The 27,638-nt window shown below is 37.7% G+C and overlaps 1 protein-coding gene across 3 annotated transcripts in view; it reads left to right on the forward strand.

Annotated features, from left to right (window-relative positions):
• Positions 1 to 27,638, forward strand: part of zmiz1a (zinc finger, MIZ-type containing 1a) — a 132,690-nt gene that overhangs the window by 7,693 nt on the left and 97,359 nt on the right. Inside the window, exon 2 of one of the 3 annotated variants that reach the window (XM_079636056.1) lies at positions 466 to 497. The exons of the other annotated variants lie outside the window; for them this stretch is intronic. The gene's annotated coding sequence lies outside the window, so the exon portion shown is untranslated. The remainder of the gene's footprint in view (positions 1 to 465; positions 498 to 27,638) is intronic. 3 annotated transcript variants of the gene reach the window in all.

The raw sequence follows: 27,638 nt of genomic DNA on the forward strand, positions 1-27,638 counted from the left end.
AGACAGCAATGATACACTGTGTGGGGCTTGCCAGGGATCATCTTCAAACAGTATTTGTCATTGTCTCTCAGTGCTTTTTAATTAACTGTTGACAAACAGTGTAAGCCTTTTGGGTGTTATGATTTAAAAGCAGTCCCATTTCAGTGCGTCCTAAAATATGGGTTCTTTAAAGACAAAAGCTAGAAAGAAACAAATATGTTTCGCTATCTATTAGACAAGAGCTCTGTAATGTCTTGCTCAAAAATCTAGTGAGCTGACTTTGGAGAGTAACTGTAACCTTTAAGGGATAGTTGGTTCACATAAATATCATTATTTACTCATCCTCATGTCATTTCAAGTGGAACACAAATTATATTTTGAAAAGTGCTGTTTATTTTTTTTGTCCACACAAAGAAAGTTAATGTTGTTTTGTATGGACCAAAAAAAGGACACTTTCTTCAAAATATCTACTTTTGTGTTCCACAGAAGAAAGCCATTCAGTTTGGAACGACATGAGGGTGAGTAAATGATGGAACAATTTTCATTTTTATGTTAAAGGTGTTTAAAGCACTGTTACTAAACTTGCAATTGTATTTGTGTTAAGTTGCTGCCTATATGCATTTCAAATGAGCTGTTATTTTAGTATTATTATAGTATTTAATAATATATTGAAGTGCTTTTTATGTTTCCAATTAAAAATTTAAACCGTTGTGCTCTTATCATATTTATTAGCTTTTTAACATTTCCATTTAGCTTTAATTTTCTTTTCCATTTTAGTGCTTCAACTTAGACTTATTTCAGTTATTTGCCAAAGGCATTTCATCTAATTCTTATATATTATTTGATTTTAGATTTATTTCAGTTACCAAAAATAATTTAATGTTTTTTGCTTTTGTTCAGTTACCAATAACAACACTGCCAATTGGTCACTTATAAAGCTTAATGATGGTTACAATGCTCCTATAGAATGCATCTTCCTATGTAGGCAGCAAAACAGCTAGCTAGTTTTTGAAACAGAGCTTCTGAGTAAGTGGTTTTCTTAAACGCGTTCAATGTTTCATTAGTGGCTGCTGAGATCGTTAATCTGCTCTTTCAGTAGTGAGCTTGTTGCTGATGCATAAGCAAACAGTGTTCACATGAAATGTTTTAATTGCACATTAACCCACTGCTGGCATATTAATCTGGCATGCCTTAAAGACGGCACGGCATCCGTTACATTCCCCCATAGTTTTCTCTGCCGCCGTGGCCCTGAGTGAGACGTTGAGCTTCAGAGTGAATTGTTGTTTTATTAGCTAGATTGAGCCGGTGGCGCGATGCACGTTGGGTGCGTGTCCTCCGAGGACGCCTCTGAGAGCTCCGCATCTGCAGTAAGTAGTCACCAGGGACGGATGGCACATGCCAGCTCAAATTTTCATGGCGGCCCTCAGACAAGAAACGGCAGACCGGGAATAAAATGCAGATCTTTCCCCCCCCCACCCCCGTCACCATCACAGATATAGGAAAGCAAAGTACCTTTTTCAGGACATCTTGAGCATCTAATCAATATCACTGAGTGTTATTGAGGTTGGCTTGCTGTGCCTTACCCTGTTCTAGCTCTCGAAAGCAGCCTTCGTGCACATGGCTGTCTAATTTTCTCTGGAATTCTTTTGACTCTGGGACACAGGAACAGAGGAAACTCAATCTGGAGTGCCCTGAGGGGTTCCTCTGCAAGAGAATTCCCACCCAGATAGTTGCCAACACCCACACAAACATTTATATAGGTTTGTTTTCAAGGAAGAGAGCGCAAACCTCAACCTGCGTCACACCACAGCCGTCGACAACCGCAGAAGGCGAAGCAGCTTGTTTATTAGTGGGCAGGTGGGAAGTGTAATGGCAGTTGAACATGTGCACAGGGGCCACTGCTTATGTGCCGCAGTATCATTAATTAGATCACAAGTTGTACTAACAAAGAGCCGCAATGTACATGCTTATTTATTTAACAGGTTGGCCCATTTTGTATTTCACTCTTCATTCTTTATTGAAAAATGGAAGGAAATACTGTGTCTGAGATTGATAATTTATTTAGTTTATTTAATTAAATATGTAAGATAAGAACAGTGTTATATATTTTGTTGACTTGTGTACTTACATCATCCCAAATGTTTCCAACAATGTTTAAATCCAGAGAACTCAGCTATTTTAGCCAGTGTAACGTCCCGTGTCATTGTCGTCTGCCAATGATGTCATATCCGCTTTACCCTCGATTACCAGTTTTACTTCCATAGAAACCATGGAAACACCAAAGACACTTTAATACATTTTGTGTTTTATTAGACGGGTCAGTAACTGTTTTGATACCTTTATCGACAGAAAACTAATCATTGTTACATGGTTAGTCTTGCTGTTTGAATCTTGATTTACCATAACATGTTTGTACCATGACCCAGCATGGTCAAAACCGACTTCGAAATGTAAAACATTTGATGATACCAGCGTTTCCCTCTAGCATTTTGAGCGCTGTTGAATGGATTCTTAAACAACTCTGGTTGGCCATTGCGTTCTCCCGCGCTCAACATATGTCTCTGATTGGCTAAAATGATCAACGCTTCAAAAACATGTTCTCTTCTTCACTGAGCGCTTACACAGATATACACGGGAGTGTTTGAAAGCAGACATCTATCGGCGGATCCCTAATTCCATGATTCCACGCTCATTCACGGCATCATCAAGCTACGCCTTTGTTATTGTTTTGAATTCTCCTCTAGCAGCAAAACGTTCATACTGTGCCTTTAATTAAATATAAATTAATAAAATTTAAGTGCTATGTTATTGATTTGTTATTAGTATTGTTTAAGTGTGTACATTAAACAATTTAGCTATTACTAGGTGTACATTATTTGGCTCATTGACATTTTAAGCAGTGCCTTGCAATGTGACATGCTATACATAGTATTTAGATAGCCTAAATAGAATTTTTCTACCTTTGCTATTTTTTTTGTATTAAATTCATTTTTCACACCAAAGAAGGGCAAATCTAAAAATAACAAACAATACATTATATTTGTCAATGGGCTGCTTACTTTTTATTGTGTTGCTATGTGTAAAATTAATCCTTAAAATATCCTTTTATCACATTGCAATGATCAGATAAATGGTCTGTTGTGGCTATTTGTTAGAAATGAATATTTTTCTCTGCCTTCTCTGATAGTCTGTTGTTATGAAATGGCCAAAAATGTGTTCTGTGATTTCAGTGTTTTTATAAAGAGCAGTGTAGTCCCAAACACAATTTGTGTCATGTCATCAAGGTCGATTGTGCTTTTTGTCTCTATATTAAAATAAAAGTGGTTTATTTAGAAAGAAGAACAACAGTGTTTTGTCTAGAATTGACCCTAATAATGAGGCGGTGTACCCCGTGTTGTTAGCTGCAGCTGGTGTCTAAAGAATTACCACACGTCACTGCCCTCTGGCTATGGTTCGCCAGCTCATCTGATATTGAATAATGATCGCGGCTGGCTTGTAGCAAACCACCATTCCAAGTGTCTGTCACTTTAAGTGACTTCCACAATGGCAGCCTTTCTCTCCACCCTGTTTGGTGGTGGCTTCTTTTAAAGGGGTGAATTGAGAGCGCTCAGGGTCTGCGTCTGTACTAGCGTGTTTCCCGTTCTTGGCCTCCCGCGAGTGGAGGGGGTTGGCGGTGGCAGTCACGTGAATAGTAATTGTATTTGTGTTGGGTTCCTTTCAGGCTGTCGCTGTAAATCTGTTTGACTCGTCACTTTGTAAATCATTATGATGGCTAAAAGCCTTTTTATTGAATTAAGGGAGGGGGAGTTGTTCTCCTGAGCAAATGTAAGATGGGGTTTTTTTGTTTGTTTGTTTGCCCCACGCTAATCTTGAGTAAAGATATCATTCAGTTTTTGTGTGCTTTTGTTAGAATTGTTTGTTAGGGAAAGTTGTTGCGCTTTTGTTTTAAAAGACATTAAGCTAGATTTTCAAGATCTGATTTTGAATCAGAGTGGAATAATATGCTAAAAACGTTCTCTCATTACATTGCAGATAGATTTGTATGAGGCGTTCCGGAAGCTATAACAAGATCGAAGAATATTTTAAAACTTGCAAACTGTTTTGGCTTTGGGTCAGACAGGGTTAAAATCATTAGATGAGGATTGTCAAACTCAAAGTGTCACTTACTAGCAAAACTGGTTTGGGCTGACAGAAACATGACGGAGTGCATCATGTCCTGGAGATCAGCAAGATCAGCTTGACTTGTTGTCTGATACACATCTCCGTGCTCCTCTGCGCTCCCCTCTGCCACTGGTGGCTGGCATCATGCGTGGCGGCAGGCATTTGTCACTCTGAGCTGATGTACTGTCAGTACACACACGCTAAACAGGATAAGAGAACTACGGATCTTCTTTATTCTGTTACTTGTTCGCAGAGGCAGCAAGGAAGTCATGTTTTTTTGAAAAAGATGTCTTATCGTTTCCATAAAGACAGAGTTGTCAGCTGAAATTATGTTTCTTGTTGTTGTTAGAGATAGGGGTGTTATGAACATGGATTTAGATTTGAATGAGGGAATGAATGAATGTCTTTAAGTGTCAGTTGTATGTTGATACTCTGAAGGTCTCAAACAGCTAATGTCAACTGTTGGGTGCAGCTGCTGACGTCGAAAGTGTCCTGCTTGAAGTTACTGTAAAATGCTGTTCGTAACCTATTTTACTTCTGTAATGTGATGTATTTGTGGGTGAAACGGGATACTGTTGAGAAAAAAAATGTAGGGCAGGATTGTGTTTATTGCAATTGATCAGCTTGTGAATAGCTGCTGTAACAAAAAGGATTGAAAAGTAAGAGGGATTCATGAACTAAAAGGAATGTTCTTTTAGAAATGTACCAGGTTTAATTTCAATTAGAAATGTAAGATGAATTTGATCTCTATTGGAAATCTGCATTTTCACGTCCTCATTGCTATCATCTAACGCTCACTTGGTATTCTTTTAAAACACAAAAGAATGTAATAACACTGTTAAATATTTTTTAGCTAAGCTCAACAATATCCTTTTTACATACTTGACTTGTAGCATTTAAAGATTGATTTTAGTTTCTAGTATTTTATTTTTCATTTATATATATTAACTAGTATATAATTTTAATATCGGCCAGTAATCGGTTATCAGCTATGACATAAAAATAATATTGATGATGTTTGATATGTGCATCAATACTTCTGTGTTTGCTGAACTGTCTTAAAAGATGGATCGTAAATTGGGTCAGTTTTGATCCCAAGTTGACTTCACCAAAGAGAAAGTTGCTTTTATGTACTTTAATATGTTTGTACTCCGGGAGGGCTCGAGGTTCCTGGAAGTATGTACTCTGATGGGCAGATCCACATTTGTAGTATGAGGGAGGAGAAACTGCTGAAAATTTCTCACAGTTGCCTGTCTGACAGTAACAACTCAAGCTGAAAACTCTTCTGGAAAATATTGATGTTGGAGGAAGTTAGTAGGCTGTCACAAGTGTGGAAGACTTTATGTGCACGGTGATGAATGTGTCCTTGGCAAAACATCTCCATTGCTTTTGGACTTTTAGTTAAGCATTTGGATATCATCCTGATCTCATCCTGTTTGTTTCCTAATTAGAATTCAGTTCATTTCGGTAGCTATAGTACCAGTCTGTTTTTTGTTAGTTTCAACAGTTTATCTGTACAAATTGGTCATGACAATTGAGGAGAAGATTAATAATTATATCCCATTACTGCAATAGACGCCCTAAAACTGCCTCCTGGATAGATGCAGCTCTCAAAGGAGCGCGGATTTGATCATTCGCTTATGCTTCCGTGAATTATCTCAGAAGTGAATCTGACATTTTGTTTATTCAGTTTTCCCACAAAGTATTGTTCAGTGAAAGACAGTGCAGACAGATTGCATTCGGGCCTGTCAGTCACAGGTGCAGTCTTTTCCTTCTCTGATAGCTAATTAAGTCATGACACATGTTTGGCGAGATGCCCACGTCCCAATGGATTATGAAATTATTATAGAAGGCATTCAGAATAGAGGAGCAGAAAGATCAATATTGCATGTTTGCATAAGCTCATTACTAAAGACTTCAAACGCAGGAGACGTTTCTGTTGTGGTTAACACGTGGTAGGCCTCTTACGCTCTTGTTGCTAATTTGCTAGCGCAATAATAAATGTAAAATGAAATACATTATAAACAAATATACAGTTTATCAGCTTAATTTACTGTCATATTCGAAGTAAACACATGCTTTATCGTTTATGGTGTTTCTCTGGTAGATGTAGAAGTTGTCTAGGACTTTATTCTGGGCTTTGAATTATTCAATGTAGCATCATGGATGTTCATAGAGCCATTGCTTACTTGATTTTTGCATTTTAAATGATGTTGCATCTGATTTACAAATCTAAATTTGCCTTCAAATATTTTTGCTCATTAATCATGGTCAAATTGTGGCATGTCGTGACATTTGTTTGCATAGAGCCACAAAAAAATTTGAGCACAATTGTTTTGCCTCTTTACAAAGCCTGTACGTTCTACTTTCATAAACAATTTGATAAATTGGTGACTGCTAATAATGACTAACACGGTCAAATATATGAAATTGTGAATGGTTTGTTTTTTGTGGGGTGTTGTTTTCAGTTTTTACTGAGTGACTTGTGCTTGTACTCGTTGTACACTAGGTCGACTGTGACTGAAATCAAATAAACAAGATTGACTGGATGCGAGCCAAGACACATTACTGGCTCAGGGATTGCTGTCAAAAACATCTCCGAGGATAATTAGCTGTGCTCTATCACTGCCGATTTCACTTCTTAAAGCCACATTTATATACACGATGCCCAGCCCTGTTAAGTCTGGAGGGTGTGTTATAACTTATTGTGACTTTATTGCTAAGATAAATATCAGTTTCCTGTAATTTACTCAATAATAACATATTATTTGCTAATAATGAGTCAGATTATATACTGTCACCACAATCGGAGTGATACATGGCAGAACGCCCACCTTTTTAAGGACTGGCAGTGACTTTATGGAAGTTGTATGTTCGTGTTCTAATAGTACTTGTTGTCCAATTCAGACGTTGAAAGTAATTCGGCCATGAATAGCAGGCAGGTGTTGTGCACTTGTCAATGATTCCAGGATATTTCCTGTCTCAGTTAGCCAAAGCTGTCTTTTTGACTAGGGATGGGAATCTTTTGGAGTGTCACCATTCGATTCAAATCTATTCTTGTGGTCACGATTCAAATTTAAAAATCTATTCTAGATTGATTATATTGAACTATTTTATTCATAATGAATTACATTTCCTGCCTTTTTGTAGGATATTGGCAAATTACATTTCCTGTCTTTTTGTAGGATATTGGTAATACTATATTGTATTTGTTCCCCTGGTACAGATTTGCCATGTCTGCTTAATATATTTAGTTTTTAAGGGCTTGTTTTTCTTTTTTGTGTTATCTGGCAACCCTTCACCTGGAGCTTTAATGAAGAGAGGAATGAAGTGTTCAGAAGTGAGTAGACTGTTAGTGTTGATTGGTTGGGAGTTATTTAATAAAGTAGCTAGTTTAAATTATGCACACCTTGTAACCGCATTATTATTTTACTCTAGCCCGTGCCCGTATTTTGTAGGGATGTGCATTGTGCACAAGTACTCTGACGTGATAGCGACGATCGATCATGAAAGCGTCACTTGTATATTAAGCTATGAAAATATATTTTATGATAAATAGCCTATATTATTTTCTGATTGGTTATTGCGGCATTTTGGGGCAGTACCTGAGGGCTGATTGGTTAGCGTTAGGACAGCATACCGTCCAGACTGGTGAAATAGTGAAACTGTGGATTGGAAGGCGGACAGAAAATAGTTAAGCCTAGAGGAAAATACAGTTGCAAGATGTGCAGCGCCAATTTGCCATATACACACTATAGAATGTTGTGAATTATTTGTGCTTTAGGCTACGTTTGTTCAGACTGTCAGTTTAAATCTGAAGTGTGAACGGCAAAAAAATCACATGAAATGTTCATTTGTACAAATCTGTTTCAAGCTACATTCAAATGTGGTTTGAAATCAGACTCTATTTCAGTCTGACTGCTCTGATAGGATTTTGTGTGGTTTGTGACTCGCACCACGTAAAACGCTGTGAAACATGCTGAAAGTCGCTGCAGAAACAAGGTTGTGTTGTTGCAAAGTGCCGGACGACCAGAAAAATGCTAATATAAAGGACACACGTTTTGAAAAACGTGAACATGGAATAAAGCTGCACATACCAGCCTCCTACGGTTCTGCCGCTGCGTCAAAGACATAGTAGTCCAGCACGGCGGCTACATATTGTCATGTTGTAAATAAGACAATATCTGTATTGCAAACCCCTCATGTTGCGGTTGTTGTTGTTGTTGTTGTTTTGGCGTATATAGTGCCACGGGACACACAAATCGGATCTGAACAGTTGTTATACACAGTGTGGACCCATTAATTTTAGATCAGATTCCAATCGGATACACAAATAATCGGATTTGGACTGACAGTGTGAACGTAGCCTTAGTTGCCCATGTTTTAGCGCATTGTTACGGCAAGAGCGCATGAGTAAAACTTTTTGAGCATGTAACTTAGGGTAAGTTAATTTCATTTTGCTTCCTTTTGTTCAGATACAAGTTGTAATGTTACATTTATGTTGTGTATATAGGGTATCTGATTAATCTCATATAGGATGTGTCATAGAGTGGGCCTCAGTTTACTGCTGTTCATTTCATTTTTCACCTTCACATGTCGTTCGTTTTGGATGTTTCTTTATGAAAACATTGATATTATTGATATTAATCTAGCAGTGTTAGTGTCTAGGCATATTTTCATGTCATATTTTTATGTCACCATTAATTTTCATAAGAGGGTTTTAATTATTATATTTTCATTATCGCCATGACCGATATCGCCACAAGAAACTGATGTGATTAAAAGAGAGAATCGCAATTCATGTGTGAATCGATTTATTTCCCATCCCTATTTCAGACTCAACTCTCTACAGTATTTTATGTACAGACCAGTATGATATGATCTCAGCAAAGCTGACACTAACGCTGCACAAAAGAGTGCTTTTAGCTATTATACTCAATCAAAGGTCATTTGGTTGTTGTAGAGAAAAATCAGAAGCAATGACAGAAATCTTGCTGGATGTCATTGCAGACCGTAGACGAAATCGATGGATTGAGAGCAGGAAAGGGTTGTCCTGGCAGGGAAAGTATAGGAGCTTAGTCACAGTCTTGGAACCTAGGATTACTGTTGACGTCTAAGGAAAGCCTTGACCTCAGAAGGGATTCCCCAAATCATTGATGTGTTCCACCCTGAAAACATAACTTTTTCCACTAAAAGAAAACACGAGGGCAAAGCTGAATTTTCAGCAGCCATTGCTCCGGTCTTTCAGAAATTATTCCAATATGATTTGGTGCTCAAGAAACTTTTCTTATTATTATCACAGTTAAAACATTTTTCAGAACTTTTTTTTCAGGATTTAATAGAAAGTTCAAAAGAACAGCATTTATTTGAAATTGTCTTTACTGTCACTTATGTTCAATTTAATACATCCTTATAATACAAGTATTATTATTCATTCATGCTGTTGCTGGTACATTGCAATTAGATTACATTGCTATAGCCAAAATGAAGCCAAGTTGTTGCTAAAATTGTAACTAGTGTCCTCAAGATCCCCAAGATGGATTATGGCATTATCAGCCATGCCTTTCCTTCAGATCATTGCACTTCTTGTTTTTTGCGGATAGAGGAAACCCCAGATGTTTGAAGGAGGTTTCAGAGACTCCTGAAGACAATAACCAGCTCTGATGTTGGCAGGTACACTCCATCATGGATGGGCTGCCAGCCTTTGATGTTATGATGCCTGGGCAGAAAGCACTTGCATGCGGACACTAATTGGGCGATTGGCACCAAAGAACTTTGCACACAGATACTCTGTATTCCATTAGTCAGAGTGGGTGCGAGTTTGATTATGCTTAGCGTAGGCATGACCTAATAGAAAATATTTGCCTGGCTCTAATTTTAATTTAGTCAGTCTGCAATTAGACATACTGGAAAATGATTCCCAGTGCAGCTGTATATGTCTGATTGTCAAAGATATGGGAGATGAGTTGTTTGTTTGTCCACACCGAATGTATTTGTTAAAATCCTTGACCTAGGGACCTATTTTATCAAATGCAATACAGACTTTGTTTGGAGGCGGTAAATCTTAATTGTCTGCTTTATTTTAATCCTTCAATTGAAGTGAGGTATCAGAGCGTAGGCCCTCTAACTTTAGGTGAGATCCGACACTTGAAGGAGTGAAGTGTTTTCGCTGGGAAGTGCATGAATGATTGATAGCAGGAGCAGAGCTGTTTAAAATCGTCTTGCTCCCTGCTAATCAATAATTCAAAGCACTTTCTGTATTTTGGTGGCACATTAAATATCAGTCACCGGCTTGAATTCTCAATTTGATTTATGTCTGTCAAATACATTAGTGGTTTGTCATGATTCTCTTCATTTAAATGAGTTAATTTTGCCCATGCTGGGAGTGATCTCACTTGTCTTAGTTTTCTCATTACTAGTGTTTCATGTTACAAGAGTAAAGTGTTGATTAATAATTAGGCAGCTGTTAGAAAGAAATGTCTGTTGGGAACTAGACGCAAGATCACATTCTTTGGTTAAAGTCGACCATTTGATGTCTGAAAGAGAAGAAATGTAGGCTACGTAAGGGAGAATGTACAATAGGGCTGCACGATATTGAAAAAAACAACCTGATCTCACGGCAATTTGTAAAAAAATTATGTGGTGGCTAATTCGTACAAATTCATACTACAACACTCACGAATTCGTAAGATTTTCGCTAAATCGTACATATTTTACGAGTTGCCAAATTTGTATGAATTGGTATGAATGACCTACACCAGACCCCCTCCCCTAAACCTACCCATCACTGGGGTTTGGACAAATCGTACGAGTGAGGTCGTACAAATTCGTACGAATTTGTCCCCTTTTAATGACTTGGGGACAATTGGTCATGAGATAGCGTTGGAAAATCCTGACATTGTTTTTCTGCTATATATTGTGATATGTAAACAATTTCACCAGATGACTTGAATAGCTCTATTTGGAAATAATGAGTCATTAGAACGATTGGGGTGATTTTGTTGGGGAGTGAATCTGCATAGAAAATATATTACAAGCTTAGATAAATACAATAGAACATATACAAATAAAATAAAAACAGTGCTTTATGTTTTTCAGGTAAGTCTAACAGTATTTAGGTGCAGATGATATAATCAAATGTTAAACAACACTGCATAGTCTTCACTGTATAAATTAAATATAAAGGACACTACTCACAAATAGACTCTGAATAGAACGCAATTCTGTGCGTGTACAGAAAACGGGACGTGATGTCTTCTTGCTTAATGATGTTAAACTTTGCAATCAATCTGAGAATCATGTGCGTTCTGAACCGTGTCTACTACGATCCCTATACTTGACATCACACATCCTGATGTGTCTATCGCGATATCGATGCTAAAACGATATATATTGTGTGTGCAATGTGTATATGATAGCCTACTTTTGTACAATTAGCCAATTGTTGTTATGACAGGGTGATCAGTATCCCCACGTGAAACTGGTTGGTTTGGCAATTACAACAATGACATATTGATTTAATGTAAAATTAGTTTATTATGTGAGGCCAAAGAGTACATGGAGAGAAGCAAACTAGTACAGCAACGAAATTAAATGGTGTCCGGGGCCAACGGTCAGAGTACAGAGTAGTGTGGTCATTACAAAAAAAGAAATTAATTGTGAATGCCATGATTGTCTAATAAGAATCAAGCATTCAGAGAGCATGTAATCATTGTTTGAAATGTGCTCATGATATGACTAAGCACTCCTACCTTACACATGATTTACTGTAGGGCACTATCAGCCTGTGTTCAACATGCCTTCGTTTTCCTGAGGCGCTAGAATGACGGTTTGACCTTTACTTCACCAGAGGTTGAGGAGCTGGTTGTGGCGCATGCTGATGTTTCCATTTGTTTGCTTTCGTATCCACGTGGAGCTACTAGGATCTCCTGCAAGACCAAGAGGCCTTTTAAATTTTCAAAGATAAATCACTCTCCGCTATCGTGTAAGTGCTTTCTGCACCGCTCGGATCCCTGGTGTTAAAAGTCGGAGTCGTCTTTGCTCTCATCCATTCGCAGAGACGCGCAGCGTCCGGTCCATTTGCATTAACTGGGAAACACAAAAGGATTTGAAGGAGGAAATTGCCTCTTGTAAACACAATGGCCTTTCCTGTGAGTTCTCATGATAATGTCCTGAGTGGCCTTGGGGCAGAGTCTAGAACATTCCGTTGAAGAGCACAGTGAGGTCTGCTTCTGTTTGGCCTTTAGCGTGAAATGGCAGTGAGACTTGCGCCCTGGATATTGAGCCGCAGCGAGCGTAGTGGTTGGCTGATGTATACTAACAAGCTTGAATTTCACGTCTAAGTTGTCTGGATGCGCAGTGCCATGCATGTCTGTCAGGAAGAGCCGGAGTGACTGTGGCACGGACGCTGATTTCCAATGCCTTAGGGACCTCCAGATTGGCTTTAAGAGAAGGAATGGTAAGCAGAAGAAGCATCCTCCCTCGTCCATGCTGTAAACCTTATTAAACACCGTGATTGAACATCCCACTTGAATTGTTTTGTGCTGCTGTTAAAGTCATATATTTCACCCAGTAAGAGCATTCTATTCACTATAATGTGGCTTGCATTACTTTTTATGCCATGCACTATGTAGAACATCCATTTAGAAACTTAAAGGGAGATGTTTTTTATAGATAATATTGAAAAACCCATATTGATGTGTAGTTTCTGCACCCAAAGTGGCATCAAACAGAATTGCAATTGGTTTGTTTAAGTGGGTGGTAAGACAAAACAACACTGGCCCAAACAATGTTGCCAGTTTGGTACTGAACTATCATATGTTCGGTACTAACTATTATGTGTTAAGCATTGAGTCAAACTTGAGTTTGAAACTTCTTTGGAAAAAAAATCAGTTTTGTTTGTTGCCAGTAGAAGATTGAAACAAAATACCTTTGTTCATTACCTTTAATAAAACAAGTCTATATCATTTGTAAAATAGACTATAGGAATTAAAAAGGAAAACACTATTCATTGTTTGTGTTGTAACACTGTGCATGCGTGTTGTTTGACAAATATGTCTTATAGATTATGACGGGCCTGTTGTTGATGGGTTGAACTAGCTTTTGGCAGTAGGAGGAGGAGAGGGACAATTTACATCAGTTGACATTAGCGTCCATGGCTGATTTTGTTATCGCCTGTTCCTCATCAGCTCAGCTTGTCAGTTTGCTGAAATATAGTCGCACTCTTATGTCAACAGCTAATATTTACATAATCCCTTTCCTCCCGCTTTGGTAACATGCGCATCTGAATGGCCAGTGTTTAGATTAGAAGATGGCGATTCATTTTTAACACCAGAGGCACATCGTTAAAGTCCTGAAATGGGATGTTTGGCCTTTTGAGAAGAGCTCCCATAGCCTGCTAATGAAGCCTGGGAAGTGTGCATATGTAAAACATGACAAAATGAAAATTTAATTTGTGTGCAAAGTGAAAACCCACTTTGTGTTTAGCATGGTGTCAACAGTGTAACTGCGGAGCTTTTAAACGGTCTTATTCTCCAGACTGCTTGGATAGATGAGGGTTTTGCATGTAAACCTCCTCTGCTTGTGCTTGAGGTTTCTGTGACATGCAGCAAATGCAGCATGATTATGCTCTCTGCGCTGTGATTCACTCATCTGCGATCCTTCCTATGGGTCATGATTGCATAAGGTCGGTTGAATCATATAGCCTGTGGTCTGCATGCTGCTCAGTATGTCAAGGAGTTGCATCTGGCAGCAGCGAAGTTTATTAGGTTTAGTTTTTTTGAATTGGTAATGCAGCCCTGCGTCATTGACATTCTGAGTCTCCTGGCGCAGTTGCTCACAGAGCACATTGTGTTTTGCCTGATAAACAACCTCACAAATCGAACCACTGCAGAAGTAATTCAGTGGAGCCTGTAAAAACAGACAAGAGGAAGTGCATTAATGCACTTGTGTGACCAAATAATGAAACGGTCTAAATACCTGGATAGATGCATAGCCATCACCTGTAATAAGACTGGTTGATGTATGGATTATGTGTGTATGTATATATACTGCGGTTTCAAAAGTCTGGGATCAGTAAGATTTTTAATGTTTTCAAAAGTCTCTTATGCTCACCAAGGCTGCATTTATTTTAAAAAAAAAAAGGAAATATTGTTAAATATTATGACAATTTAAAATAAGTGTTTTCTCTTTGAATATTTTAAAATAGAATTTATTCCTGTGATACAAGCTGAATTTTCAGCATCAGTACTCCAGTCTTCAGTGTCACATGATCCTTCAGAAATCATTCTAATATGCTAATTTGATGCTAAAAAAATTCATTGTTATTATCAATGTTGAAAACAGTTGTAGACAATTGTTTTTCAGGATTCTTTGAATAGAAAGTTATATTTAATTTATTTGAAACAGAATATTTTGTATCAATATAAATGTCTTAACTGTAACTTTTGATCAATTTAATGCATCCTTGCTGAATAAAAGTGTTGATTTTATCAATAAAATAAAATCCCCCCCCCCCCCCCCCCAAAAAAAAGAAAAAAGTTCTTACTGACCCCACACTTTTGAACGGCAGTGTATAATGTTTGAAAGCTTTCTATTTCAGATGAATGCTGTTCTTTTGCACTTCTATTCATCAAAGAAAAAAAAAAAATATATACATGTATATACAGTCATGGCCAAAATTGTTGGCACCCCTGGTAAATATGATCAAAACTGGCTGTAAAAATATAAATCTGCATTGTTTATCCTTTTGATCTTTCATTCAAAAAATTGCCAGAATTCTAACCTTTCATTGAAGCAAGAGAATTGAAAGTGGGGCTAAATCACATTATGAAATAAATGTTTTTCTCCAAAACACGTTGGCCACAATTATTGGCACCCTTTTATTAAATACTTTTTGCAACCTCATTTTGCCAAGATAACAGCTCTGAGTCTTCTCCTATAATGCCTGATGAGTTTGGAGAACACCTGACAAGAGATCAGAGACCATTCCTCCATACAGAATCTCTCCAGATCCTGCAGATTCCCAGATCCATGTTGGTGCTTCTTCTCTTCAGTTCAGCCCACTCATTTTCTATAGGGTTCAGGCCAGGGACTGGGATGGCCATTGCAGATCTTGGTTTTGTGCTCAGTGACCCATTTTTGTTTTGGTTTTGATATTTGTTTTTGGATCACTGTCCTGTTGGAAGATCCAAACATGGCCCGTTATAAGATTTCTAGCCCTGGCTGTTAGGTTTCGATTTTTTATCTGTTGGTATTTGGTCCAATCCATGATGTCATGTATCTGAACAAGATGTCCAGGACCTCTGGCAGAAAATTAGGCCCACAGCAGTAAAGATACAGCAGAGTATTTCATTTTACACATGGGGTACTTTTTTATCCCTGTGTGCACCAAACCCATCTTAAGTGTTTGCTGCCAAAAAAGCTATTTTTTTTTGTTTCATCTCATTTTAGGGGGAAAAACATATTTTTTTTTGCAATATTTTACTGCAATTAACATTTCGAATGTAATTAACTGTGATGGTTTTTTTATTGCTAAAACAATACAAATATTGAGAGTTTATCCTCCCCCTCCCCTCCAGCCCTAACATGTTCATGGAAAAAAGAGAGGACTAGGAGTAGGACACACACTCACACTCAGTAAAGCTCTTGAAAAAGCAGGAACAGAAACCAGCCTGAAAGGACTGCATCACGGTGGCTATTAAAAGGAGTGGTGGTTGCTCCTGATAAGCTCAGTTTGCTTATTGCACAGCACAAGTATTGGGGGCAGAGGATTATTGCCACTTGTGTATATTTCTGCTGATGTTTTTTTTTTTTCAATCCCACTTCAGTCAGATGGCGCATATTAGAAAAACCTGTCTGATGCAGAAGTGGAGGGCGTTTACTCTCACCTGAATATAAAGTGAGAACACAAACCTGCAAACTTCTTCCTCACACACTGTCGCTTAAAGCAGCCGCACACTTGAAATGTAGACAGATTTTACGTAACGTTGCACGTTTAAAAAAAACGGACCAGATAGTATTCTCGCTCCTCACGAAAAGCCATAGAAGCCACACCCTTGGTCCTCCGTGCCTCGCTTTCAGCAACCTCCCCACATTGTGTCAGTGACTCTGACGTTATTTACATAAATGATAAACACGGCGGATGGCTGGATTGGCAGCGTAATCCACTTGCAGTGTCATTAGGGAGGAAAAGAGAGAAAGGCTATTACGGCTCTTGCTTCATCAGTGCGTCTCTCTTAGGCCATTTATGGAGGTAATGGAAACCTCTCTCATTAAGGTGCCGCTCACTGTGGCGCTGAGAAACATCTCCACTCTGTAATTGATCTTGTTGGTCTTTAGTGCTGGAAAGTGGCCCTGAAGCACCGCCCGCTTGCTGCATTCATTTTTCAGCAGTCAGAGCCGCCCTGCCCGCCCGCTCTCGTCCAGTCACCTTCACTTCTGCCGCTGAGCACCTGCGTGTGGTCTGCACCTTTTGCTCTTTGTGTGTCTCTTAGGGAGAAACACAGCCGTGTTTGTATTGAAGGAATGGTTCTGTCATTATTTACTTGCCCTTGTGTTGTTCCTTTTCTGTGCGACACAAAAAGGTAAATGTTCAAGAAAATTAACTTGGCTCTTTTTTTATGCCATGTATGTTATAAAAAGTCATTATTCACTGATCATTTTACCCTCCAGTGAGCCGTTAATTGCTGCGACTGAATCGAGTCAGTTAGTTGAACTCGAAGAAGAAGAGGAAGAAAAAAAAAACGGATCAGTGAATGCATCATTCTTTTGAATTGCTTCTTTTTAGTAAACAGGTTTATCTGGATCACAGATTTGGCTGATTCATTCAAGAATCAGAGTTCAACTTAATAATTTAACGATCAGGTATTAGCAGTTCTTGAGTTTAGGAACAAATCAGAGGTTTGGTCTGTGCCTTACACAAAGCTTTTTTTTTTTCTTTTCATTTCTTTATTTTGGAGCGTAACAGGCTTGGTAAATATGAACTGCTATTGTATGGAAAAGACCATTAGATACTTAAAAAATATATTTTGTCTCAGAGAAGGAAGTATGTCACGAGATAAGATGTCATGTCTCTGGAGATTATCACGTGAAACGAAACAATACCCAATCAGAAAGCGAGCTGACAGAAGACTTACCTCCAGCTCGCGGTGTAACATGTAAAGTCCATGTTCACACCATCTCCACGACTTCATCTTCATCTTCATACACACACACACACACACACACACACACACACACACACACACACAGACACACAGACACACAGACACACACACACACACACACACACACAGACACAGACACACACACACACACACACTGTAAAAAGCAGTCTCTACAGTAAGCGCCATTTCTTCTTGATAGTCATCCGCCATGTTTGTTTACTTTAAAAGTCACGTTTGTTGCGGCGAGAGATTTTGTGAGATTTGCCGTGTTCACAGGCGGGATTCTGTTGTTTGTGAATGAAATCTGTTAGTGTGTGGTGTGCTTTCCTGATCACATCGCGGCACTCCACACTACAGAAACAAAACATTTAAATCTATGATTTCTTATCCTCATGTTTGTGGTCTCTCACATTTAGAATTTTTTTTTAGTATGGTCCCAGCTTAAAGTATTTATACATACAGCATTTTCTCAATGTTTTTTAAATAATTGCATGCCATTTAGCAACACAAGTCATCCAGCTTTTATTAATACGATATTCTAATAATCTATCTAGCATACTGCATTGTGCAATACGTGTCTCATAGCCTCCGAGCGAACTCAAGAGTACTGTTAACATGACTTTCACACACTCAAATGTATTTTTAGCATTTTAATTAGTCAAATAAAGAGACTTGTATGAGTAGTATTTCAGTACTTGCAGCTGTTTCATTTGAATGAAATAAAATAATGTGAATTTTAAGTGACCAAACATAACTGTAACAAAGTTTAGGGAAGGAGGCGGACGTTAAACATAACTCTAATTGTAAAATATGCATAAACAACAAAACAAAAGGACCGGCAGCGATTAAAAAAAAAAGCAATGTAAAACGTCCCATGCTCTCAGCTGCGCCCTGCTTCATACCACAGTAACGTTAAAAAAACTTTAAAACTTTAGCTCACCTATGAACATGATCAGTGTCCCATCGGATTGCTTTCCATCGGCTGTGGAGGTGAAGACGACAACTCGTATGATTTCACGGCATCATCAAGCTACGTCTTTATTATTTTGAATAAGCGACCTCTAGCGGTGAAACTTACATACTGTGCTTTTAACCTTCTTGAAGTAAAAAAGCAATTGGATTTTCACTATATTGTTGGACCTGGATCATCCAATGTAGCAAATTATCAATTTTTTTGAGAAAACCGTGAAAAAACTGTCTTCAGTTGCATCTTTTTATAGTAAAAAAGTGTGTGCACAATGAGAAGTGTTATACAGAAGTGCTTTATTGAGTTGTCTATGTATCCATATAAGTGTGCTCTTTATTATCTCTGGCTTGTCTCAGTGGGTGATGTGTTTATGTATAAGTGTCTGCAGCTGTTTTGGTGTGTGTGTCAGGCTCTTGGGGGCCACTGGGAGTTGTGACATGTGTGGTGTAATAATAGATGAGTTTTTGTGATCCAAACAGCCTGCTCTGCTCTGTGACTCACTGTAGCTGGGCCTGAGGTCTGGACTTGCATCATCACTGGGATCCGCTGCGCTGTCAAGAGCACACAAGGGATTCGGCTCTGTCCGTCAACCAGGAAAATAGAGCATTTCATTCCCTATAATTTTTGTCTTGTTTAAAAGCAATCCTAGCACAACTAGTAAAATATCCTAACTGTATTTCTTAGTAGTCTGACAGCTGATTTTCCAAAGTAGTGCTTTTCTAGTAACAAACTTATTTTCTTTTTTTTTACAAATGGGTTGAAATGTCAAATTGTTTCATTGTAAACAACAGGAAACAGATCACATGTATACTCCCCTAAACAATTGAACTTCGTTATATTGGAAAGTCTGGTTTGTACCAGTGAATCATTTTGCTCTAAAGAATGCTCTCGCTTATGTAGTGTTTGAAAGGTTGATTCATTCCAGTGAACTGATTCATTTGGATGTATAACTGGGAATAAGAGGAAAATGTTGGTTGGGGTCTTGGTTCTGTCCATCAGTTGTTGATTGGATGGAGGCATATTGGCTGAATGCGAACTTGCACTCGATTGTAAGAAAGGGGTGGAGTTTAACTGGACTAAAATGATTGGAGAAGTCTGGCATACATGATCACGCACAGAGAAGTCTGTCATTTTTGCGGATAGGTTGATTTATGACATATTGATTTAAAAATGAAAGTTGCATGAATTGATCGGCCACAAGCAGACTATTGTTGTTTGTTTTTTAATTTTTTTTATTAAATATACCCACTGTAGTTTTATAGTGTGAAAGTGCCTTTCCCAAATCTTGATCCTAGATTTCATTTTGTAATGTGAAATGTGACCTAGCACACAAAATCGAGTTGTCAGTTTGGTGGCGTTAGTGAGCATTTTTTGCTGATTGTTGAAATAAGCTTAATTGTAAGTGTTTTAGACTGTTTTATAGAACGTTTAATTTTTTTCTGGTGCTCTGTTCTTCCCCTGTGGCAACATGCTTCCATTTAGACCCTGAAATGAATTATATTTACTGTTTGAAGGAAAGGATGTTATTGTTCATCTCAGACAAGCAGCGGTTGGGTTTGAACACACTCAGTCAGACCACTGTAATGTGTCTGACCTTTTGTTCCCATTGACGGATGAGGTATTGGCTCAAAGGAAAATGAGATATTTCCAGCGTTCCCTTTGACAGGCATACAAATGAACGAATCAAACAGCGTGATTCCACTTAGACGGATCAGTATTCTGGCATTGTGAGCAAGAGATCATCAAGCTTCATGGAGAATATGAAAATTCCCCTTTAAAGATTTCTTGGGAGAATTTGTTTTTTCGCTTTTTTTGTTCCTCTCCATGTGAGTGTAGGGTGAACTATTGCTTTAGTTATTCCATATAATAGCTCAATGTGCTTTATGTCTTTATATTGTCAGTTGAGGGGCTGCTGCTATCATCATCAGTCACTCTGCCCTTGATTAGACCTCCGACATCCCCCTTGAGTGTTATTCATAAAGACTCGCGCGCGAATGAGCACATAGCTCTAGGATACGTCCGAATTCCTGTACTACATTTCAGAGTATGTTCTGAATTTGATTTTCAAGTATTGAAGAAGTATGCGCTGTGGTATGCAGGTGTGTTGTTAATAAACTCCTGGACATGCAATACCGTTCAAAAGTTTGGGGTCAGTAAGATTTTTTTTAAAGCAATTAATATTTTTAACAAGGATGCATTCAATTGATCAAAAGTGACAGTAAAGACATTTATATTGTTACAAAAAATATATATTTCCAATCAATAAATACATTCCTTTGATCTTTCTATTAATCAAAGGATTCTTAAAGTATCATGGTTTCCACAAAAATATTTAGCAGCACAACTATTTTTAACATTGATAATGATGATAATAAGAAAATCAGCATATTTGAGTAAGTTCTGAAGGATCATGTGACATTGAAAACTGGGGTACTAAAAAATTAGCTTTGCCATCAGGGATAAATTACCTTTTAAAATATATTCAAATAGAATATAGTTATCTTAAATTGTATGAAAATTTCACAATATTGCTGTTTTTACTGGTACTGGTTTTAATCTAACCGACCTCAACGGTAGTATTCTTCTGACAGTTTTCCACCTTTTTGTGTCTTTTCAAATATGATGGTTTACGAGCTGAGGATCCATCATATTTGAAAACTGTCCACTGGTTTCACACTTCAGTAAATGCAGTATGTCATCCAGGTCTTGTTCAACCGCTATATTATTATCAACACTGAGATATGTAGATCATCATTTTCGAGCACTGCTATTTGAACACTGAAGTATGGATATTCATAGACTAGTTCTGTTTTGTCTGACCGTGTTTGGGTTTATATCTAGGCTGTGTGTATCTGACTGTTATCCCCCCAAAAAGGCTAAAGACAGTTTGGAGTACTTGCCCAGTCACTCATTCCAATCTGCTTTAAAGAAGCTTATACGGGCTTTGCTGAATGGCTTCCCAAATGGGCAGATTTGCAGGGAACTGAACAATCTACAAGCAAATGAATGATTTCAAGAAAAGCCTTCTTTCTAAGAACCAATATACGAGATGCTGTGTGTGTGACGTATCTTGATCAGGTTACTAATGCAGGAAAATGAATCGTTAATCAAGACACTGGGGAAGTGTGCTCAGCATGAAGCAAATTACCTGGATTAGCATAGCAAAACGCTGCATAATGTACCTTTACCACGATGTGGAGTCTCAGTGAGAGAGAGAGATGCCTCTGTTAATTACAGTAGCGGTAAACAGAATGTGAATGTGACAGGGCTAAATGGAGCTGAGAGAATGGAGAAGCTAAAATGGAGTCCGATTTTTATATTCCCGTCATGTTTGTTTTGAATTTGCTGCTTGAACCTCTGACATTTTGACTCTATGCATGCATCATTTCTAAATGGATGTGACACGTACTTTTTGAAAAGTAAAAGAAGTCATCAAGATAACAGAGGATCAAATGGTTCTCTAACTTTTCAGGCCAAGAACCACCTTTGAGCAAATCAACATCTAAATACCACCAATTTTCCTTGTAATTTTTTCTCAGCTTTGAACAAATTGAAATCTCTCTGAGTGCAAATTTAAGGACCGCGAGCCACAGTCAAAATAAAACAAAATTTGTTCAATATTAATATTTTCTGTATTTATAATGATAGTTCACCTAAAAGTGTTACCATTTAAAACAAAAATACCATTTACTTGCACTCATGTTGTAGAGTTTGTTTGACTTTTTCTTCAGTAGGACAAAAAAGGTAGCTTATATTTTTTGAAGAATAACTTTTTTGCTTTTATCTTTTGTCTTTTTTCCCATGCAATCAAAGTCAGTGAATACTTAAGACTGTCAAACTACACAATGACGACAGAGCAACAAAAACAATATCATAAATGTAGTTTACATGGGTGTTTTTCCAAGTCTTCTTAAGCCATATGATGGAGGATTTAGGATGCTGTTTGTCCATTTATTTAATTGATGTGCTTTTCTGAAAGATGTTTTGGTTCAAGCTAAATGTGAAGGAAATTTAAAAGTGCATTGATTTGGATATGTTGTCTTCATTTTACATGATGGACTGTCCCACAAATATAGGGTTTATAAATGCACGTACAAACATCTATCATTGCAACCACAGTTTCCATCAAATTACCATGTGGTAAAAATGTGGTAACTTGCTATTAGCCGCCACTGTCATTCAAAAAAAGGAAATGTAAACAAAATGAAAGGATTCTGTAATGGTTGTTTTATTGTCTGCGGGATATTTCCTATTATTTAGTTGTAAGAATAACTGGAGTTATTATGGTATTTATTACATATGATTACCATGGTAGTTTCTTGTGTGATTATGTGTGGGTAATGCGCGTGAGGTTATTGTGCAGCTCCTTTCAGAGCGACGGTCTTTTCACACTGTTGACAGATATAGGTCACTTAAAGTTACTATCAAGACCAAAACAAAAAGACATTATATGTGAACTTGGACCCTGACATATATTTTAAAGTAATATGATTACATTAAGCATTTATCTTTTTACCTTACAATTTCATCTCCTGAATATTTTCATCTCCTATAATATCTTCTTAGTGATGTTTGTTGTTGTTGTAGAAAATCATATTTGTGTCTGAGAAAATGATTCAGTTGTTTAATATTACAGTAGTTGAGAATGTTAAAACAGTTCTCTTAACAAAAAAGCAAGGTTCATTCTGTTAGATGCTTGCTTGTCTTTGACTGGTTACTGCAAGAGCTACCTATGATCTGAATGGGCCTTTTTCTGACTGGCATGGACATCTGGCCTTGGTATTGTATGCATTTCTGAACAGTTATGCTTTTATTGCAACCAGTACTATTTCACTTGAAGTCTGTTTGTACTCAGATATTTGAACCAAATGTTTTTTTACGGGGAGAAGACTGCATCATTAAAGGCGAAGTGTGTTATGTCTGCACCACTTAGCATTAATAATCACTGTTTCAAACAAGTTTCCTGAACACCCCTCTGTCTTATATTGGTTGATGAACAGATAGTTCCGCTCCCAAAGTCACCTTATTGCCTGAGCCAGCGTTGCTGTTTTGGTCTGGTAGGGATTCACAATCAAACAAACAGAGCAATGTTTGATAGTGCCGCACGGGATTCATCCTGCAAATGTCTTGCTTATAGTTGTCTCTACCAAACAGTAGTCTGTACCCATTGACTTCCATAGTAGGAAAAAAAAAATACTATGGAAGTCAATGGGTACAGACTACTGTCTGGTTACTGACATTCTTCAAAATATCTTTCTTTGTGTTCAGCAGAAGAAATAAATTAATACAGGTTTGAAACAACTTGAGGGTGAGTAAATGATGACAGAATTTAAATTTTAAAGTGAACTATCCCTTTAAGCATGGAAAAAGTATTTTAACACTGAAAAAAATAACTCTTCAGCTTTAAGTGACGTGTAAAAAAGCTAGTTTAATGACACATTTTTATTAAACTTATCAGATAGATTAATTTTTTTGACATTTGGTGTGTTAACTGGATCTCTAAACCAATAAGTAAATGAAATGTTTTAATCCGATCATCCCTGAATACCTGACGTTCTACAGCACCAAATGCTATTACAGTGAGCTGCAGAAGTGGCTACACAACAGAAGGACTGCAGTATTTGCTTTCTGTTATATCCTCAGGACATTTTAGAAATGACCAATTAGAGGGAACCGTGCCCAAATTGTTTCAATTGTTGACATTTACTCTGAGCTCCAGTTGATGATATCACTGATTTGGGAGCGAGGTGTAACGCTTGACCTGTTTGTTTTTGGGTGGGAATAGTTTTCCTCAGCTAATTTCCCTCTGATAAGTATCTGACAACCCATAGTGTGGCTGGCACATTATCTCCGGCTGAGGAAAATGGTTTCCTCAGAGTGTGAATTGATTTTGCTGGATGCCCATGCAATGCGGCACTTCAAAATGCTCACTGTTTTTTTTATTTAAACCATTTTTTTTTTGCGTTCTCTATTTGCATGTAAATGATCAATTATTGCTTTTGGCAGGGTTCTGCCACCCGACTCTTGTCTGTAGTGAGGAACTGTACTGTTTCACCTTAACAAATGATGTTTGCACTCCCACCCCCCACTTCCATTCGTAATTATCAACTGTTTGCACTGCTGGCTTCATTGATTTTTCTTTCTTTCTTTCTGCATGTCATGACTCAACATTTATTAGTCTGTTTAAATTGAATTGAGGGTGTGTTATGTGAAAACGACCGGTTCTTTCAGAATTATGCCTTAAATTTCGGATGTGGAGAATTCCGTGCATGCGGGAGCTTGTCGTCTAGTGCAGTTCACAGCATTCAGAGGATGGAGAAGGGTCATGCTTTTGAAGGGTTGAAGCAGATCAGTGTAATTGTGCAGGGTTGACAGACATGCACACAGATGTTTAAAAAAAAGTATAGGGATGTCATATATCGTATCTAAATGAAAAACCTGAATAATTATGACTGTATACATACACACGTGCATGCATACATTTAATTATTTGATAAATCCATATAACACTGGGCCAAAATTTTATTGGTTTAAGCCATATATCATAAAGTAACAGATTATTTTATAGTTAACTGATTTTTATTACACTCATATGTGTTTGTTCCTCATTGTTGTCCATGACTTTGTCAGAACAGGCATGCAAGCAGTTGAAAGACATGTTGTACAGTTTGTGAAAAGGACTTGTTTCTAGCACTCCATAAAGAGTAATCACAGAGGATCGACACATTTTAAAAGCATACATATGTATGCTCTGTATTAGTTATAGTATTGACACTTCCAATAATCTCTCATTTTGAAACGCATGCTATTACTCTGGCATATTTTAAGGGTTATTTGAAACCTCATCGAGAAACAGTTGATACTCAATATCAGGTCGATTTGCCTTAGCTCTGTTCTTTCTTCCTAGATCTGCACATGAAACTTGATTGCAGATATGCACCAAATTTTCCACTACATTTATTTTCTCATGAATGTTTGCATATTTCAGTGATTGCCTTCTAGTGGATTCAAATATGCAGAAATGGCAATCTTCCTCTTCTGGAATGAAGCATGTACTCATTTCACAGCCTCTAATTGCTTTTCTGTAAAATGGTCAATTGTTCCACTTGCGCAAAGACTAAAGTAGATGCTAAAGTGGAATCATTGCTCTGATCATTCATATCGGTATATGATGCAAGTTCAGTCATACAGGTAAAACAGAATTACTTAAGTTTATTGAAATGACTACCTGAATTTGATCACTGACCTGTCCTAAAGTTGTTGCTTTGTTGTCAGGGTGTTGTGGGTGGTTGCCATGGTGTTGCTTTGTTTGCTGATGTGCTCTGAGTGGTTTTTAACATGTTGCTATGTGGTTGCTAGGGTCTGTTGGGAGTTTGTAGGTGGTTGCTTATAGTGCTGAAGTGATTTGTAGTTTTTGTAGGCCAAAACCCGATGAAGTTTTTAGCACCTTTTTTAAAATGATTTTCAAAAAAGGTTTTCTGAATGGGTTTTTGATCAATGTCTGAAATAAGGTCTGTGGTTAACAACTTCAAGATATTTTCACGCTTTGTTCACGCTTCGTTTTTTTTAAAGCTGTTACATGTCTTGATAAAGTTTGTGGCTAAATAGTACTACAGGGGTTGTTGAGGACATTGATAAAATTCTGTCTAAAATGTTTAAGGCCAGACATGTAGTTTGTTAAGGCTTGTTTTGTAGGGAATTACAAACCTGCGCACATATATTCAAATGCGCATAACTATAGAATTAATTCTTAATGCGCACTGTTTCTCACAGGTTTGCGTTTAAAGTCTGTGTAGAGAAAACGGTGTCATCTTAGTGGTCTCTAATTTAATAACTAATGATCGTTGCGACAGAAGTGAATCAATCAAAACTAACTTTAGCTGGAAAATATCTTTATTCAAGAACCGCTATAAAGCCAAAACAATCTCTGTTACCTTAAATTATCCTTTTATGACTGTAAAGCTGATTTGAAACAATATACATAAAGCGCTATATAAATTTTAAAAGCGCTATATAAATGAAGATGACTTGACTTGACATAAACATTATCACACCAATCAGGTGAACTCATAGCCTGGGTTTCCCCATACTGCCTTTGCGCAGCGCGATTTTATTCATGCTGAAAGGCAGTCTGGATACCATGGACCAGATTTTCGCCTCATCTAGGGAACCAATCACAGAACGGGGAGGGAGCAGCAAGACGATGACAAAATCTATGCGACACAACTAAGCAGTTTGTTTATATCTATGGATTCAACATGGCAGCAGATGCGAAGCTACCTTTTGATGCAGCCTTAGAATATTGTTCTAAGTAGTTTAGAGCGCAAGTTTATTTACACAAAAATATCTTACCCATCGTCTTCTTCCTTGTCTAATTTCTGTCGCTCTACATACGTCATCTGGTATAATGGAAACGATTGGCTATGAGCTACGTACAGGCGCATTTGATAGACATTCTTAGCACCCAATAAACGGCGCCGGGCATTCGTAAACCACGCCTCAAATACGAGAAAATGTACATGTGGTTCCCAGACCCAAGTCTCAACGAGAATTGGGTCTGGCGTTAGCCAGGCTAGTTAACTCATCCACTCAGTCTGCTTTTCATTGCCTTTATAATTACACTCTTGCAAACTATTCTAACTCAAACTTTCAGGGAAAATGTTTGGTAACACTTTAGTTTAGGGTCCAATTCTCACTATTAACTAGTTGCTTATTAGCATGCATATTAATTGCATGTTTATTAGTACTTCCAAAGAAAGCACTTATTAATGCCTTATTCTGACCATATTCTACATCCCGAATCCTACCTAAACTTAACAACTACCTTACTAGCTAATAATAAGCAGCACTTAGATGTTTATTGAGGCACAAGTTGTAGTTAATAGTTAGTTACTGAGAATTTGACCTTAAAATAAAGTGACCAAATCTTTTTTTTTATTATTACGACTGAAAGAGTCAGAAATCATGTGCCATGGTGTAGTTCATTTAGCTTTTTACTTCTGCCAATTGTATTTAGGCATCAAGATTCAAAAAGGTTGCTGATTGGTGAAGATAATCATGATGAACAAAACATGTAGGCCTAAGACTCAAACTTTTGTTTGATACAGAGCTTATTTTCTGCAATACAAAAGCCAGTAGAAAAAACAAAATTTGTTTTTTGTTGAGGGAACAAAGGTTTCCCCATACTGCCTTTGCGCAGCGCGATTTTATTCATGCTGAAAGGCAGTCTGGATACCATGGACCAGATTTTCGCCTCATCTAGGGAACCAATCACAGAACGGGGAGGGAGCAGCAAGACGATGACAAAATCTATGCGACACAACTAAGCAGTTTGTTTATATCTATGGATTCAACATGGCAGCAGA

The sequence above is a fragment of the Phoxinus phoxinus genome (assembly GCF_949152265.1).
Source record: "Phoxinus phoxinus genome assembly, chromosome: 14".
NCBI classification, from domain to species: domain Eukaryota; kingdom Metazoa; phylum Chordata; class Actinopteri; order Cypriniformes; family Leuciscidae; genus Phoxinus; species Phoxinus phoxinus.